Genomic DNA, 13,382 nt, shown 5'->3' with positions numbered 1-13,382 from the left:
TTTTGATTCCCACTCACAATATGCTTCGGGATCATACTTCCCTCGAAATGGTGGAATGTTAAACTTTGGTTTATCTAAAAAATGTTGTATACGGTCATTATTAACCAAAGTCTCATCATTTGCACGAAAGATACGTCTAGCATTATTTGCACGAAGACAAGGCTGATCAGCCTTATCTTCCCAATTACGATTCCGACACTCAATTTTGGTACTTAGACGATCCAAATTTTTGTTGATCGTGTCTAAAATAGTGTCACGTTGCTGATCTCGAACATTTCAAACCTTTTGATCCCTTCTCAACTTCCCAATCATATTATTGCGAGTTATAATGAAAGCCTGAAAATAGCACAACATTCAGGAAAAGAAAAAATTAGCAAACCTCACAGCTATGCACTCAGAAATAAAAATCAAATTCTCAATGAGGTAAGAATTAATCTTGTGAGTCTTTTAAAAGTGTCTATATCAATCAATCAGAATGTATTAGAATCAAACTAACAAAGCAAACCTAATAGCACTATGAGTCCAAAATTGGCTTAGACATCACGGAATTTTGTTGCACGGATGAAGGAATATGCAACGTGCTTTAACCTACTAACACAAGAAACAAGAAAGTGTTAGAATATGTAAAGAACAAATAAAAAGGAAAAACAAATGAAAACTTAAAGCTAAAAGTCAATGAAAATTGCTGAAACCCGAAAACCTAAAAAACTTCGAAGCAACTTGACAAACTTCGTTCAAGGTGTTCCTAATTTCCAAAAATCACAAAATTTACTCCTCAAATAATGTAGATTTGATCTGGAAAGTTTCGGCACAAAATTCAACCTATAGAATTTTTTATTTTTTTATTTTTTTCGTATTTTATTTTTTTGTACTTTTTTGATCACTTTTTTTTGTGGAAAATATTTTTTATACTTTAAAATAGTGCCAAGAAATAGTATGCAAAATTTCAGATCGTTTGAAAATTGTTTACCTACTAAAAAATATTTTTTTCTAAAAAATGTAAGGATAAAATTTGTTTTGAAGCTGTTTTCTAGAAATCAATTTAAAAAGAATACCTAAAACGCTCAGCTCTGATACCAAATGATAAAGGATGAACGTGAAAGCAGATCGTAAAGTTTGTCAAAGTCGCTGATTTGAATTAGGGCTCTAGACGTTCAGAAAGAAACTTGGATTTTTTGATACAACCTGAAACGAAATTAAATCCAAGTTAGATAAAACAATTAAAAACAAATAACTAAAATAAAATAATAAATCCAAGATTAAGGAAGTGAATAAAGAAGATAAATGGAAAGATAGAACGTGGCATGTAGAAGTCCTAAGAAGCCTTGGAAATATGAAGAATCCACAACCCCCTTCAAGCGGCTCTAATTTCCCCTCCAAGATAAAAACCTTGGCAAGAAAAAGTTTGGAGATGATCCCCACAATCTAAAAAGATTGTTAAAACTCTTCTAAAAGAAACTTAAGAGAAATTCTTGAAAAAAGAAAAACTCAGAGAGAATTTATTAACTCAAAGAGAAATAGAATAATAATGAATTGTCTCTTTTGTGTACAATGCAAACGCCTATATATAGGCTAGCTAAATAAATTTAAATAAAAATCCTAAGTATACTAGAACTCTAATTTAATCTAAACAAGAAGTAGTTTTAAATTAAACTTTCTTGTTAACATAAAATTCTAAATAACTTAAAATACTTAATAATTATCAAAAATTCGGAATAAAACAAAAATAAAATAATAAGAGCTGATAAAAAAAATATTGGGCTCATATATAATAAAAATTAAGCCTGAAACCCAAACCCAATATGATTTAAACTCGAATTAAAAGCCCGAAACTCGTAATTCCCGTCTCAGAAATTCTGCTTGCATAGTCTTCACTAAAATGGTCATAACTTGAGCTCCCGAACTCAAAATCGAGTGATTCAAAATTTGTTTCGAAGCTAGGAGATAGATCTTCAAACACCATGAGACATCTCAACCCTGAAATGCCAAGATCTTATCCAAAAAGTCGTTGAAAGTCTGCTGATTTCCCAAGCCTGAAAATTGGCAATTTTGATGATTGAAATCTAATAAATTTCACCCCATCTGTGCATGTATCAAGTCTGCTCCACTATAACTTTAGGGAGATAAGACTTACTACTTCAACCTGCTCCACTACAACTTTAGGGAGATAAGGCCTTCAATCTTCAGTCTGCTTCCTTGGTACCCTAGGAAGATAAGACTATAATCTTCGGCCTACTCCCTTGCTACCTCAGAGAGATAAGGCTAGTGGCTAAAATCTACTCCCCTACTACCTCAAGAAGATAAGATTCACAGTCTTCGATTTTCTCCGTTGCTACCTCATGAAGATAAGATCTACGAATTCACCGATGTTGTTACATCGTCCTCTAGGGGCATGATCTGTAGAATCAGTTTCATGTACCTATGCTTATGCTAAATGATTAGGATATTGAAATGAATCAAATGCTCCTAACTAGATGTGTTATGAATGATGAATGCAGAAATGAGAATGATTCTTTTTTAAAATGTTTAAAGTGTAATCACACATTGTTCATCAAGGCATTATCGCTGATGTATTATGCTGTCATCGTATTCGGTTGGTATTCTTGACAAGAAACCCAAAGAAACAATCACATTCTACTCAGCAAGCTTGCCCCACTGTAATTTCAGAGTCCCTTACACTATAACTTCTGGGACATAAAGTTTGTACCTCTCACTGCCACTTCAAGGGAGTAACATTTGGTTTCTTCCATCCGTCCTGCTGTAACTCAAAAGGTATAAGATTTGTATCATCTTCAATCAATTTGGTTTGTTACACCATTCCCCGGGTATTAGGACTAGATGTGCATGCCGGATATCTACATGAATACAAAATACCATTTTTCCTTTTCTCGAGAATAATTCCATTGCTCACTCTTCGTTGGGATTATAACACCAATGTAATTTCTTTTTGGTTCAACCAATATTTTTGGCAGAAAATCCAAAGAGATAATCTCAATTTGGGCTTAAATATTTCCAACCCTTGAGCTTGGCGTGTTCTAAACAATAGCCCCATTTCAGGTTCTTGTATTATTTAGAAACTTCCAAAGTAATATGAGAAACTCCTTTTATGAAAGTATTATTAGACCACCAATCGTTATTTCAATGCGAAATGCTTGGAAAAGATCATAATCATGGACAAGAAAGGAATTAATTGAAAGCATAACTCGGAACAAACAAGTTAATCAAATATAGCAAATGCAATTAAGAAGGAAATTTATTAGATGCATTTTGAAAAGAATAGGGTAATCAAAGATAGCAAATTCAAAAATGGGTAAAATAGAAATGTAAGTGCCCCAGTTATCGTAGCTTGAGCTTCTTTGTACCAACTCCTTGAGGACCATTTTAAGCTCAATCTATGTTTAGGGGGCCCGGAGTACTTTGACGATGCTCCAAGACGTAACATACTTCTTCATTGTTAATTCAGGCATAGCAAGACTACTGTGTGCCCCACTTTGATCCAAATTTGAGCCGCCCTTTGCGGGTTTTAAACTCAAATCACCTTTGGTCTCAAGGCGCCCTTTGCAGGTTTTCGCCTTGGCCTCTCCTTTTTCTTTCTTCTCTTTTTGATTTTTTTGAATTTATTATTATTATTTTCTTTTTTTTCTTTTTTATTATTTTATTTTTTAAGGTCTCAAAGCGCCATTTGCGAATTTTCACCTTGGCCTCTCCCCTTTTAGATAAAATACTTTCTTGACTGAATTTTGAATTCCCTGGATTGGGCAAACCCTTTCGGTCAATATCAATGCTCTTCTAGAATAGGCCTTCTTTACTACGTAAGGTCCTTCCCAATTTTGAAATCCTTTTGTATAGGAAGGATCTTCTTCAATATCAAGTTCCCCTCGGGATAAACCTCTCTGGCATAAGCTTGCATCATCTGACTGTGACGAAAATCTTTCAAATTCAACTAATTATATCGAGATTGGGTTCATTTTGCCTCATCGAACTTCAGCTTTGACAAGGCTCGGAGAAAAGGAATCTCACTTTCAAAAATTGTTTCTATCCCATAAACTAATGTGTTGCCCCGGTGGAGGTCCCGACCAACGTCCAATAAGCATAGAGGGTAAATAGTGACTTTTTTATGCCAATCTTTACAAGTCTAGGTCTCCTTTCACTATGATCTTTGTTTTATTTTTTATTCATCTTTGTACTTTTTTTGTATTTTTTTTGCTGCCTTTGTCATATTGTGATATGATGTATAATCTTTGAACAGACTGCAAGGTTTTGGCATTGTGCAGTTGCATGTTCCTTTTTGACATTCTTTGTTGGCACCTGATTTTTTGTTTTTGGTTTGATCACTATCGACTTTGTAACATTGGCATATGAAGTGACCTTCACACTCTTTGTGAAGTACCGATGACTGCCAAGATGAATCGATGTATGAGAATGGTCTTATAACACCCATGCCCCACAAAGAGAAAGTTTGTGAAGAAATGAATGAGGCACATGAATCTTGTCTCCCTAAATAAGGCCTAACTGATACAATCCCCTTAAATGGTAGATCAACAGTACCCGAACCTCATGATTAGCGTGGTAATCGTGAAACCATCAACATGTGTCCTTTTGACACCGTATAGACATTTTTTAGCATCCACAAGTCTTAATATCCCAGATACATCTTGACATGATTATGCGAAAACATCTTTGAATTTTTGGAATAACTCAATGACGATTTGCTTTATCTTTATGGTGACCCAGACTCCGATCTTTGCCTCTTGCTCACAATTTCCACTAACTCTTCGTAGAGTAGGATCTTATTCTATAAATTAGGAGATAAGTTACGATCTCTGTCATCTTCAAAGTCCTAAGATCCACTTAAACACATATCTCACCCCATAAGGGAGTCAGTTACAACGTTGCTCATGTCATTGATATCTATAAATAGAAAGAATAAAAGAATATTTGCTCAAAAAGATGCATTTTATTGAAATAAAGATTCTAGACACAAGCCTATTTCACAAAAGGATTCCTATTGCTTCTAGGCTTAAAGCAACAAGCATGTTTTGAATATTACTCTAGATCAACTCTAAAAATACAGAGATCTCTTCCACAGTCCCATTGTTCAAAACACCCCCAAGTACGTAAGGGTTTGAAAACTTTTATTCTCTGGTTCCCTCTTCAGATATGTCATTCAGATTCCCCGGTATTCCTTTCAGGCTTTTGTCTTGTTCAAGGCATTGTAACTCTTTTGCACCCACTTTCAAATATTGAATTTACTTCATTGTCAGAATAATTAGGTTCTAAGGAATCATCGAACTTCACAATTCCCATTTCAATGAACCTTTCGACCAACTTTTTAAAGGTAGTGCAGTTTTCAATTGAGTGCTCCGTTATTCCCACGTGGTACTTGTATTGAGCATTCTCATTATACGATTTTGGGAACGGAGGTTGCACGGGTTCCCAGTAAAATGGAGACACCACATGTACATCAAAAAGATTCTAATACAACTCCTTATATGACATCAGGATGGGTATAAACTTTGGCCTTCAGTTGAATTCCTACCTTGAAGAGCCTTGTTAACTAGTGGTTATAGCCCTTGGATGGCCTATGTTGACCACTTTGGAAGGGTTGCTCACGATGTTCACTTCAGTTTTCTTGTTCATCGGGGTTAACCTTTTAGTGTCTCCCTTATCTATTTTCCCACTTCTTATCGCATCTTCGATCATCTCACCGGACATTACTATATCTAAAAAGCTCAGAGTAGCGCTTCCCAACATATAGTCAATGAACGGGACCTTTAGAGTATTGATGAAAAGCATCATGGTCTCTTTTTCCAGAAGAGGCAGCTGGACTTGTATTGCTACCTCTCTCCATCTTTGGGCATATTGTATGAAACTTTCGTTTGGTTTCTTCTCTATAATTTTCAAAGTGATCCTGTCAAGAGTCATATCCATTACATAGCTATACTGCTTCATGAATGGTTATGCTAAATCTCTCCATGAACTAATTCTACTTCGACTCAACTAATTGTACCATTTAGATGCTGCTCCCACCAAACTATCTTGGAAGTAATGAATTAGCAATTGATCGTTATTAACATACCCATTTATTCTTCTGCAAAACATGGTGATATGAGCTTCAGGACAACTTGTTCCATTGTACTTCTAGAATTCTGGCATCTTGAACTTGTATGGAAGTACTAAGTCTGGGACCAAACTCAGATCTTTTGCATCAATTCCAGGATGTCTATCAACGCTTTCCATTGCCCTGAACTTTTCCTCCAGCCATTTACACTGTTCCTCTAATTGTTTCCGTGATTCTGTCTTTGCCCTTTCATCTTTCACAACTTCATCCAAATTAGGCACAACTGGATTATTCAAGTTATTACTAGGGTTAAAGCCTGAACCAGCTTGGAAATTCATTGGTATTGAAACTCCGGCCTGAAACTGTTGAGGCCTGATCGTAACAGATGGTTTCTGTAGATTTATCTCAGGTTGTGTCTATACATGTGTTGGAGTAAAACCACGAGGATATTGAGGGTCTTCATTATTTTCCCCAACATTGTCTATAGGATCTTTCCCCTTATCCATTCTTCCTACCAGCAACTGGGACAATTGAGTCATCATGTTTCTTTGGGACTCCATCATTTAGTCCTTCATCTCTTGCTGGATCTTAGCTAGCTGCTCTTGCATTTGCATTTGTAACTAGTCTTGCATCTCTATTTGAAGTTGTTCAGTTCTTTCCAATCTTTGGTGCATATCTTTTGTCTTAGCACGTGTACCGTAACGATACTTGGTTGTAAGTTTCTATCAGTTTCCAGATTAACTAAAATGATTTCAATTAATTAGGGTCCTTTTATGAAAATCAAATACAAATGATGCAATAATGTAATGCAATGCAAATGCATAGAATGAATGCAAAAGAAAGAAAGGCGTTAATTTTGAATTCAATTCTATTAGAGCAAACTTTTCTAGAAAAACAAATTTCTTTACATAAAATAGATTACATATGCGGCCTTGCTTTGGTATTCCACGTGAAGACACCGATCCCTTTTCTTCATAAAAGTCAAATCTCGCAAGCTTCCAATAAATGCCTCCACTGGCTCCTTTTTGCTTGATCCAGGTCACGACTTATTATCCTCGCGATGTTGATTAGCTCCTTTAAGAAAGTCGAGACACGACGGCTCTTGAACAATCTTTATTGGCTTGAATCCTCGGGCAAAGTCTTATTTTCCTCCGTGAACTATCAACCTTCTTTCGTTGTGTTTACTGGACCATATTCAGACAACCGTATTATAATCCACTTTATCAAGAAATTCGTTTTCTCATGATTAACTGTTCTATTTAGCAATCAAATATGAATCAACACCTCCTTTCTATGATGATGTAATGTAATGCAGTCATAAGCAAAACAAAACACGTTAGTACAGAAAAAATAAATAACAAATAAAGTACCTATTCGGGTGACCACTAAATTTGGGCACAGTTGTACCTAAGGTGAACTCTCAAGGTTCACTATATGTGGCTCGGTTCTAAAGAAAGGGTACTTGAACCAGCAGATTCCTCAATCCTCACCCATTATAGGCTCATATGGATCAAGTTCGTTCAGGGGAATACATTTCCCTATGACCATGTGGAGATGAAAATCTCACGAAGACATAGGTGCAGATGTATCTCGGAAGTAATCCATTAGCCCATGCGGAGGTGAAAACCTCACAAAGGTATAGTTTCTCACTTCCACTTAAAAGGTGTGACCACAACGGTCATGTAATGCAATGTAATAGTCTACAAGACTCAAACCACACAATCATACAAACAAAAGGCAACAAAGAATCATGATTTTTCAAATCAAAATTTCAATTTCCGACAAAAGGATAGAAAATAATTAATTTTACGGTCTGACTCTCTTATTGTTCCCTAGTGGAGTCGCCAAGCTGTCGAAACCATTTTTTATTTTCGTGCTGTTGCGTGTCGTTTCCTTGCAGGTACAAGTCTCTCAATTATATATAGATTTCAAGATTTGCTAACATAATGAAGATCTATATCAATCCCTATTATCATTCACAATGTGTATCCCTTTTATCCATTTGTGGGAAAACTTCAATTCTGGCATAGGCTTCTCAAATTGAAAAGTTGCTTGAACAATCCAAGTATTTTGAGTGTGCAGCACTTGGAAGATAAGAGAGGGGAATGACAACAAATACCAAGAGTGTACCTTTTCAGTATTCTTTACAATCTTATCTGTAACGCCCCAATTTTCGGGAATTCTGTGAATGTTGACAAAATTTCATGCTTTGATTTTGTCATTTGTGAGTGAAATTATGAAATAGGACCTATGTGAAAATGTTTGAAAATGCTATAGGCTAAATTGAAGTGGCCAAATAAATAGGAGTGCAAAATAGGAGGATTTGCATGATAAACCTCCCATTTTACATGAAGTGGCCAACCATCATGTTGTTGTAGACAAAATGTAAACTTGATATCCATAATTTATGGTACAAATTGATACAAATTGATAATAGGTTAGGTAAATGTTCCATGATAATGGGTTAGGTAAATGTTTCATGATAATAGGTTAGGTAAATGTTCCATGATAATGGGTTAGGTAAATGTTTCATGATAATGGGTTAGGTAAATGTTTCATGATAAGAATATCATGTCTTTTGTATTAAAGAATTAAATGGATGAAATATGAAGTTTTATTAAAAGAAAAAGGGGTGAAAAGAACAAAGTTTTGTCCATCTTTGTTCATCATAGCTGAAAGTTAGAGAAGAGAAGGAGAGGAGAAAGCTCTTGAGTATTCGGTCATTAGGAGGAGGAAAATTGAAGGTAAGTTCTTGGTACCTTGCTTCTATTTTGAGGTTCATGAGTTCTTCTTGATTCTACCTTAACTCTTGAAGTATATTTTGATTTTTAGTTATGTTGTGAGCATTTGGTCATGAATTAAAATGAAGGAAATGGTTGTTGTTTCATGTTCTTTTGATGAAAAATGGAAGATATGTGAAGTTGAGCCAAACAAATGAGCATGCATGTGCCTTAGATGCTAAAGGAAAAATCGGCTAACATGTTGTGCTTTGAAATGATGAAATGGAGATTATGCTTAAGTAAAAATCATAGATATGTGATGATTGATTGGTGATATACATGTTTAAATAACATGCATGCAAGTTAGGTGTATGAAAGAGTGATTTGGTAATAAATCTGCTTGGGACAGCAACAGTAACGTGACTTTGGAAAATCACCATAAATTGTGGGAGATGAATTAGAAGCTGAATAAATTATGTAATTAAAGCTTATTGAGTCTAGTTTCTAATGAAATAAACAAGAACATATTTTGAATTCTGTACAATGAGAAATTTGATTCGTAATGAAAAGTGGTCAGATTAGTCAAACAGTGAAACATGGGAAACTTTGAGAAAAATCTGGTATTGATTGGCTAAACCAAAAATTCTGAAAATTTTATGGATAGAAGATATATGAGTCTATTTTCAAGGAAAATTAACGGAACTTGATTTGGAGTTTCGTAGCTCCATTTATAAATGATTTAGTGACTGTTGCTCAAGAAGACAGCTTGCAGTGAAATTATGATTATGTGGTAAACATTGACAAAAATTTGTTAATGAGTTGCTTATTGATTTCTTATAAGCTTACTATGATCTGTAGGTGTGGTTGGCCGAATATTGTAAGGGGTTAATACGTAGTTCCTATTTGAATAGTTAGATTAACATGTTAGTAATCCAATTGTAGGCGGTTCGTGTGGATCTCACAAGATATCGTCGCAAAGCAGTGTGTAACTAACACCCTCTTTCTTAGTCTCGGATCTCGAAAAGCGAAATGCCGAAAACCGGTATTTTGTAGATTTGTGAGTGTGCGAATGCTCGTGAGATAAATCGATTAATGTTTTTGGTAAGCTGCAAAATTTGGACTGTAAAGTGCATGATTGTGTTCTCGATATTTTTGGGCTTAATGGGCCAAAATTGGAATGATGGGCCAACAGCCCAATTCGTAAGAACCCTCGACGTGATTCGTTAGTACGTGAAAAGTAGGAATATGCATGAAAACCCTAAAATAGATAAATTACTGAAATACCTTTAAAAGTGGAAAATTTACGCTTTACCCCTAGGAGATAAATTACCAAATACCCCTAGGTTAAATTGACCTAAATGCATGTTTGATGTGGTTATTTTCTGCATGCCATGTTGTTATTATCGATGCATGGACTGGGATATTGACGGAGGAAGTATCTGAAAGTGGCTTGTCCACGATCGGAGGCTTTGCCTCAATTTATCGTTAATCGAGCAAAGAATGCCGCAAATCGTGGAGTGTTAATTTGGGTGGGTTGAGCTATCCCACATGGAGTGTATGGCTGGTACGGGTGGAGTGTAGTGGTTGGTGGGTTGAGTAGTCTCCCAAATGGGCTTGCATATGTTTACCGATGTTGCATGTATTTTGAAATGGGCCTATGGGCCATATCATTATCTGAATAAGGGCTAAGGCCCGGTTTATTGTAATCTGAAAAGGGCTCGCCCAGACCACTATTACTCGAATAGGCTTAGGCCCAATAGGCTTGAGCTGACTTGGGCTTTGAAGGGTTTTCCTTACACACCGAGTTTCCCCAAACTCACCCTTTTATTTTCATCCACGCAGAAATCCCCAACCATAGTGGGCTTGGAGTTGTGAGGAATTGAGTGGCCACCTGCTCAAAGTTTGATTTTCTTTCGTGAATGGACATCCTTTTATTTACATTTGAAGTTTTGGGCTTTTAAATGTAATAAGGCCGCTTAATTATTTTTGATGGTTTTAATATGTATTACTAAGATAGGTAATACTTATATTTAACTATTGAAATGGATAGCTTTAGGCTGCTTTTCAAAAACAAGCTTGATTTCAAAATAACACGACAACAAGCAAAGCTTCCGCAATGAAAGTATTTTTCCAAAATTAATCACTTTTCCTAAAATGACTTAATCAAATCGGTTTTCCTAGAAATATCCATGACATTAAGGTGTGGCAATGGCGGTATGCATGTCAGGATTGGATCCGAAGGAGCTTGGTATTTAAGCAGTCCGATGGACTCACCACCTCTTTTCCGGTTTCCTACCTGGTGCATAGCTTCCATTCACTTTAACCCTTAATGAATTAATCTTTTGAACATCAAGTACGATTTTCTGGACTTAGAAAGGAAATTTTTTTTTTACGTTTTTGATGTGGCATGCCGGATCCGGCCATAACTTCTGGGCCGGGTTTGGGGTGCTACATTATCAAAAGTTATCTGACTTAAGGCTGAATTTGATCGTCTCCACTACCTTTCTCAGTATAATGGCCACTCTTGTTGTAGCCACAAATATATCCAATAAGACTATGCAGAGCTAGCTGCATCGTGTTGCATGCAGACTAATTAGATAAGTACCCATGGGTGAAAGTTATTTGTTATATGAAGTACCTTGTGCGGGTTATTAGTTAGTGTATGGTATTCTAGTGCAGTTTGTTCAATTCTTGTTTATCGTAAGTTGAGTGAAGTGATCTTTAAACAAGCTTACCATGTGCAAATGAAGTCAATCATTCAGACTAAGTAAATATGAGAGATGTATACTTTAAGGCTACTAGGAAAGAAGAAAATTTTCTCGAAGGGCAAATGTCTTCTTTGGTTGGTGAGTAACAAATTATATCCCGGGACGAAATTTCCTTTAAGGGTGGGTGAATTGTCACACCCGAAAATTTTAAAACTTTGCCACAATAATTATGGGTATTAAATTAAAAATAAAAATTATGTTTAAGCGAGCTCTAGTATGATTATTAGAATCATGTGGCCTAATTGATAAATAGTTAGAATTCAAGTTTAGTCTCATTACATTAGAATATGGAGTTTTCTTTTAGTAGGAAACATTATGATTAAGGGTATTAATAGTACTGATCGACTTGGGATTAAGGGAGGTGGTAGTGGAAAGATTATATATGGAGGATTCATTCATTTTGGTATTCATTTTTTTTCTTCCATCTTCTTCTTTAGTTTATTCTGTAAGAGAGAAAAGTTAAGAAACGATCTGTATGGAGGGAGAAAATAATGCATAAACTTAACTGATTGAGGATTTAGTAAACTACTAATCTTTTTAAGTTTTTCAATGTCTTTTAATTGAAGAAAAGAAAAGGGAAAATTGAATATTTTAGTTTAATTCATCGAGCCTGTACTCATATGTTTAGGGTTGCAGCTAACCTTAAAATCTCTCTGCATGAAAATGGATCATGGTTTTCTTACATATGAATATTTTTTATTTGATCTTGATATAGTTATTATGTTTAGCTAACCAAGAAGGAGAGGCTCAAGTGATAAGGAAAAGCTAAGCAGGTGTAATTAGTACTAGCTTTCAGGTATTTTGTTGGTAAGTTTCAAAACTCAAACCTTATGTGGTTGTTTTATATATTTCAGTACTATGTTATTGTGTTGTGTTTGACTTAATATTCTGTTAATGATGGGGTTGTTTTGTTGTATGATTGAAGTATGCAAAATGATGATTTACAAATGTATGTTTGATTGCGCGTTTCAGTCCGTTGTTTTGATAAACTTTCACTGGTAAAATAATTATTGAAGAATTTATCATTGAAATGGTCCAATAGGTGATATGTTTGGTATTATTTGTGTTGTGTTAATAACAATATGTTTAGTTGAATGCTCGTTATACGTCAGTCATAAATATGAATAAATGACATGTTGTCACTCTATTCCACATGATATTGGTTTTGCAGAGGTTCGAGCGGATTGTACGAAGAATGTATACGCATGATATTGGTTTTGCAAAGGTTCAGGTGGATTGTATGAAGAATATATATAAACATGACATTTGGTTTTATGGAGGTTCAATTGTATTGTACGGAGATACTTGTGCATATTTATATGATAACCCTACATGGGTTCTTTCAAGTATAAGACTCTGCGGAGTCTAAGGCTTAAAGCCTCATATGCATAAGCAAACCCTTGGCCATGGCATATGTAAGTTATGTAAGTCCATCGGACTTGTTCTTTAAGTTTTATGTTAAAGTTATAAGATTTCACCATGTCAAGTCCGTAACAAAAATCACATGTATGAATCCGCCAAATTTATGAAGTTTCTTTTATGTTTGCCTATAGATCTACACACATGAGTGCAACATATGTGAGTTCACATCCATGAATATTCTATATGAACCTATATGTATGATAGTTGATTGGAATTATCTTTATGATTCAAGTATGATAGTCTACTGATTTTATACTCATGTTTCAAGTTTAAGATATCGAAGAGACTATCCTTCATAAGAGTCAGCATAGACTATTATCCAAGTAAGAGACTGCATGGACCTATTTTTATGTTCGAGCTATGAGAGTTTGTATGAACTAGTTATATCAAGTCAACACTGCAGGGATATTC

General features: G+C 35.2%; 1 long non-coding RNA gene across 1 annotated transcript; it reads left to right on the top strand.

Moving 5' to 3' along the window:
• Positions 1–12,266: 12,266 nt before the first annotated feature.
• Positions 12,267–13,049, top strand: LOC128295450 (uncharacterized). The gene is made up of 2 exons (XR_008285881.1): positions 12,267–12,356; positions 12,721–13,049. It is a non-coding gene; the product is annotated as an uncharacterized LOC128295450 (long non-coding RNA).
• The last annotated feature ends 333 nt before the right edge of the window (positions 13,050–13,382 follow it).

This window comes from Gossypium arboreum, chromosome 1 (genome assembly GCF_025698485.1).
Source record: "Gossypium arboreum isolate Shixiya-1 chromosome 1, ASM2569848v2, whole genome shotgun sequence".
Taxonomy (NCBI): domain Eukaryota; kingdom Viridiplantae; phylum Streptophyta; class Magnoliopsida; order Malvales; family Malvaceae; genus Gossypium; species Gossypium arboreum.
This window is presented reverse-complemented; position numbering and strand designations above follow the sequence as displayed.